The following is a 6,226-nucleotide window of genomic DNA, read 5'->3' as shown; positions in this document are numbered from 1 at the left end:
CGTAAATGTAGTACACCACATCAACAGAGCCAAGTATATCAAAAAAAAAAAAAAAAAAAAACATGATCATCTCAATAGATCCACAAAAAGCTTTTCACAAAGTCCAATACTCATTCATGATAAAAACCCTACAGAAAATCAGAAGAGACAGCCTTTATCTCAACCTGATAAAATCCATCTGTGACAAGCCTGTATCCAATATCTGCTAAATCACTTCAAACATAGGAAAGACTTCACTTTAAAATCAGGAACAACATAAGGATGCCCACTCTTGTTCAATATAGTTCTAAAGAATTCTCCAGAGCAATTAGACAGGAGAGACAAATGAAAGAAATAATGATTGGAAAAGAAGTGAGATTATCATTATTTGCAGATGACATGATATTCTACATAGATGGCCCCAAAATCTTCAACAGTTTTGTAGATTTAATATCCAAGTTCAGTAGCGAAGTCAACACTCAAAAATTATCAGCATTTTTGTACACAAACAATGAAGACACTGATAGAAAAACTAGAGAAAACACATTTTTCAAAGTAACATCCAAATAAATAAGTAAATAAATACTTAGGAATCAATCTCACAAAGGAAGTAAGACATTTATAAATATAAAAGTTACAGTACTCTGAGAGAAACTAGATGGAAGAGGATTTCAGAAAATGGAACAATATTCCTTGTTTCTGGATAGGAAGAATGAACACTGTGAAAATGACCATACTCCCAAAATTGTTACACAGATACAATTCAATCTGATTAAAACGTCATTAGTACACCTCACAGAGCTAGAGAAAACACTAAAATTCATCTGGAACCAGAAGAGACTTAGAATAGCAAAAGGCAACACTACATAATGAAGAAAAGGCAGGAGGTATTGCCATCCCTGACTTGAAATTGTATTGCAAACAGTCTGTGATATAAATCAGCAGGGTATTGGCAAAAAACAGACTTAGCGATCAATGGAACAGATTAGAAGATGTAGAAACAACAACCTCATACAGCCACCTTATCTTTGACAAAGGGGTCAAACATGTTCACTGGATTAAAGATGGCCTCTTTAATAAATGGTGCTGGAGAAAACTGGCTTTCCAAATTCTAAAAGTTAAAATTAGACCCATGTCTATCACCATACATTAAACTACAGTCAAAATGGATCAAAGTTTTAAATATTAAAACAGAAACACTAAATCTCCTGGAGGAAAATGTAAGTAGAAATACTTAAAGATATACGGATAGAAAGTTCATGAACAAAAACAGAACTGCGCAGGAAATACTTCAAAGAATCAACCACTGGGATCTCATCTTTTCAAAATTTTCTGCACTTCAAAAGTAATCTCCAACAGAGTAAAATGAAAACCTATGAACTGAGAAAAAATTATAGCCAACTGTCCCTCTGACAAAGGCCTTCTATCCAGAGCATATAATGAATCAACAAAATGAGGGCCCCAAATTCAGAGACCCAATCCAAAAACGTGTATCTGAGATAAATTTATACTTCTCATTTGAAGAGATAAATATAGCAAATAAATATATCAAAAATGCTCCACATCATTAGTTATTCAAGATATTCAAATTAAAACAATGCTGTGATTCCATCTCACCCCAAGAAGCATGACCAACATCAAGAAGTCAGAATAACAAATGCTAGAGGAACTGTGGGGAAAAAAGGAACCCTCCTCCGCTATTGATGGCTGCGTAGACTGGTGGAATCATCACTGTGGAAATCAGTGTGGAGATTCCTCAAAAAGCTGGGATTGGTGGCCCTGTTCAAGCCAGCTATTGCCCTCCCAGGTATTTTCCCAAAAGAACTGAAAACATCACACCACAGTAATATATGTGCACTGAGGTTTGTAGCACTGCAATTTGTCATAGCTAAACCTTGGAAGCAACACAAAGGCTCATCAACTGAGGAATAGATAAAAATGTGGTATTTTTACACAATGGAATGCTATTCAGCTATAAAAAGCATAAATTGGAGGCTTTTAATGGGAAATGGATTCAAATAGAAACCATACTATTAAGTGAAATAAATCAGACCCACATGTGCAAACATTGTATTGTTTTCTAAGAATGAGAACCTGAAAGAGATAAGAAAATCTGAAAGACACAATAGATACTGGGATAAAGGAGTGAATTTGTTCAGAAAGAAGGAATTACTGTGTTGAGGAGGACAGTAGAGAAAGTAGGGGAAAGAAATATATCCATGTATGTAAGCAGGATGGCTTGTACAACTGTACTGTGGATTTCTGCTGGTCTATGGAAAGAAGCAGTTGAAGCTTGATTTGTTGAGTCTTCTTTTTAAAATTATTTTTCCTTTTGCTCTTATTTTTTATGCTATTTTTCCTTTCTTCTTCCAATTATGCATGCATGCATCTGGTAGTAAGAACAACTAATTTGAAGACAACACTATGCATTACAACAAATACTGTGAAGTTCATATTTTTTAAGTGAAATTCTGAATCACTTCTGTTTTAACATTATTTTTTACTCTTTTTATAAAGTACATGCTAGATGGTTAGGTGCTCACTTTTCTTGACAATTTATGGCCAATATTCTGGGTATTGTGCCACCAGTTAGCCATATGAAGACCCAGAGTTAAACTTATATTGCAATAAATCATTAGTATATGTTGACTGAATCCATAATCATTTCATGTCCTGTTTTTATTTATCAGTGACTATCACAGGGAATGTTATCAGAAAACAAGCTGTTGGATTCCTTAGTCCATTTAAAAAAAATTTTGGTCCACTTGTTTTATATCCTGGAAAATTTTATTTAGTTGGCAGCATTTTCAACATTACATTTCTTTCATCTAACATATTTAGTTCAGCTGATGGAATCAAGGTCCTAGAATCAACATGTATCTTGAAATAAACAAATAAAATCAGGAAGATTAAAAAGTGACAGCTTAAAATAGAGCTTAAAATACCACCAAAGTAGCAGAAATTAAATTAGTATGGCTTTAACATGATTTTTAAAGGTCTCTAGTCTGATGTTTGGGCTCAATTTCCTGGTTTGATAAATGAGGTCTTAAATGATGTGTCTGAGGAGAGACCATGAGTCAGCATCTGAACTAGTATGTTCTGTCAGCAGAGAAGAGATAGTAGATAGTACAGCATATATGTTTTGAACTTCAAAATAATCCAAGACACAATTATCATAATAAATGTACAATACATACTGTGAGAATAGAAATGATACCCCCTAGTTATCAAATTATGAAATGTGATATTGATATCATAAGTTGGGATCCTGGGAAAACAGAGCCTAATATGGGGTTAGCAAGTAAGTTGTTTGCTGGCATTGTCTTCAGGAAGGCATCTGGACTGAGGAAAGCAGGAGCAGCTTGGGGAAAGGGTAGAATTGCAAAGCATTTTCAACAGAGGCCTTGTGCATTTCCACAGGAAACTATAACATGGTTTTCCAGATGTGACATACATTGAAACAAGTGTGCTAGGTCTTTCTACTCTTGAGAAGGGCCTAGCTACAAAGAATCACAAGGCCAGGGTCCCCACAGATAGGTGTGTTAGAGCTTGGCTCCTAGAGAAGCCATTTGCGGTGTGCCTCCAGATCCAGTAGAGCTAGTACTTCTGCTAGTCTAGGGGACTTACCTGAGTAGCCCAAACTCTCATGACCTTCTCAAAACAATTGTGTCTACCCTTGTGCATTTATTATTGTAACTGAGTATGACAGTCTGGCTTCTATTGTTTACTTTTTACTATCATAAGTAGGAGACATCTTAGTCAATCTTGCGAGTGCCAAATATATTCTTTACTTTCCCCAATTAAAAACAACCACCTCAACTATCACCTGATCATGACAATGAATTACACTTGCAATAATAGCATTGCTGGGGGCTGGGGAGATGGTTCAGTAGAATAAGCATTTGCCTGGCAAGTGCAAGAGCCTGAGTTCAATCCCTGGTTCCCCCCCCCCCAAAAAAAAATAAATAAACAAATAGCATTGCTTCTTGCCTCATGAAAATCTTGCTAAAAAAGAGGCACAAGTGACTGGAGCCTCCCTAGGTGTGAAGTTCACAGAAACATCACACAATTTTCTCCCTCTTAACACTAAGTCCTTTACACTGTCTAGCCCCAAATGGAAGGAAAGCACCAATTCTTCAAGTGCATCTCTGAAATCAGTGATATATATATATATATATATATATATGGCATAGAAAATATACAAGAGGAAGAGATTAATAGATTAGAGATAGATTAATTAGAGCAGAGATTAATAGATTATAATAATAAGATATTACTTTCAGTACAGGGTAAGATTAAAGATTGGGAGAAAAGTTCAAATGGAGATTATAGCAATTCAGGCAAGATCAGATGAAGTTCTAAAACAATGAAGAAGAAAGATTAACTTTGAGACATTAAAAAAAAAATAAGATGAATCAGATTCATTCAGGAAAAGGTTGTGCTAAGGGAAAATGAGGAATTTCTAAGAATTTCCATGGTTCTAGCTTAGGTTACCAGAAGTATAGAAGATGCAGGAGAAGAAGAAGATTAACTCTTTATTTGTGGTTTTCAAAGAGGACACTCATTAACGACATTGGGAAGGGTGTCACGATTCTTTCTTTGCTACTTTCAAGCCACAGTTCTCTTTAAATGATACACTTGTGGACGCTACCTATGCTCTTTGAATGGTGAAATCCATAACCATACCTTCATATCTGTTAAACATACTATGCAAATTACTAGTAAAGCTAGCATGATTATCTATGAAGATGAATCCAAAATGCATAGTGCTAATCTAATCTAAATTTTTCTTCCAGGCTCCACCTGCTTTTTCCACATTGGCTGTTGGATACTTTCCCATGGGGATCATGGCAGTGTCTCAGCCTTAGCACTTCAAAATTCAATAAAGCCCCACCTCTGCCTTAACCACAAGCAAGCTTCTTCTACTCAAGGCCTATTTCTGATAAAAGTACTGTCATTATAGTCAAGTTGGGCAAACTGAAGCCCACGTGCCAAATTCAGCAGATGATAAGGAAGAATGATATAGCCACAAGTGAAGCCACCAGAAGATGGGAAAGAAAAGGAACCGATTCCATGCTGGAGTCTCTAGAAAGAATGCAGCTCTGCCAATACCTTCATTTCAGCTCTGTAGGCCCACGTTGGACTTTTAGTCTCCAGAACTATATAGATGTATATTATTTTAAGCCATTACATTTTAGCAACAATAGTCACATGTGGCTATTTAATTTAAATAAATATATTTAAATTAAGTTCCTCACTCTATTTTATATCTTTAATAGCAATTTGTGTATGCAAAATACTTATATTTTATTCTCAATCGGTATGTTTTCTATCCATGGAGACTAACTTTTATGTATATCAAATACAAACGAGATGATTTTGCTGTCTTAAAATGAATTAGACAGTTAAATTCATAGCCAAAGTTCAACATGGTGTGTCATGCAGTGAAAAAGGCCCTATGAAAGATGGTAAAATATTCAGTAATTAGGACAGTTCTATAGAAAATGAGTAAAAATGAACGCCATAAACATTAATATGAAGATTTCCCCAACACACATGGAATTACTGAAAAATATACTATTACTTTCTATAACTGCATATAACCAGATTTACCTATTATTTGTAACGTGAGCTGCCTCACTTGTGGTTTGTGTCCAAATGCCCCCCCAAAGCCTCTTACAGTCATAGAGTTTGGGCTACTTGTTTTTAATGTATTTAGTACAGGGTCTAAATGGTCTCACTACACAGATCAGACTCATTGGATTCCTTCCTGTTTTTCAGCCTCCCAAGCACTGGGATTATAGGCATGTATCACCACACCCAGTCTCATTTGCAATCTCAGCACACAGGAATGGGTGGTGGTTGGGGACCCACACAGTCTCTGCCTCTGCCTAACTAAGCAAGTGCTTTAAACCACTGAGCTATCTGGCCAGCTCAGGGTTGGGCTTTTAAGAGCCAGCTGAGTCTGGAGTTTGTGATTGATCTGTGGTTCAGTGTTGGGATTATGGATGTTAGTGTTACATTTGCCCCAGGGCAGGTAGTCTGCAAACAATTTAAATGATGGAATGAGTACTCTTCTCTCATCTCCTCTCGTCTCGTCTCGTCTCGTCTCGTCTCGTCTCGTCTCGTCTCTTCTCTTCTCTTCTCTTCTCTTCTCTTCTCTTCTCTTCCCCTCCCCTCCCTTCCCCTCCCCTCCCCTCCCCTCCCTTCTCCTCTCCTCTCCTCTCCTCTCCTCTCCTCTCCTCTC

The 6,226-nt window shown here is 36.6% G+C and overlaps 1 long non-coding RNA gene across 2 annotated transcripts in view; it reads left to right on the top strand.

Moving 5' to 3' along the window:
- LOC111812788 overlaps positions 1-5,158 on the top strand; it is a 24,145-nt gene extending 18,987 nt beyond the window's left edge. For both annotated transcript variants that reach the window (XR_002818188.1, XR_002818187.1), the window contains exon 3: positions 4,776-5,158. This is a non-coding gene — a long non-coding RNA (uncharacterized LOC111812788). The remainder of the gene's footprint in view (positions 1-4,775) is intronic.
- Positions 5,159-6,226: the final 1,068 nt, after the last annotated feature.

The sequence above is a fragment of the Octodon degus genome, unplaced genomic scaffold, assembly GCF_000260255.1.
Source record: "Octodon degus isolate 3935 unplaced genomic scaffold, OctDeg1.0 scaffold00142, whole genome shotgun sequence".
NCBI classification, from domain to species: domain Eukaryota; kingdom Metazoa; phylum Chordata; class Mammalia; order Rodentia; family Octodontidae; genus Octodon; species Octodon degus.
This window is presented reverse-complemented; position numbering and strand designations above follow the sequence as displayed.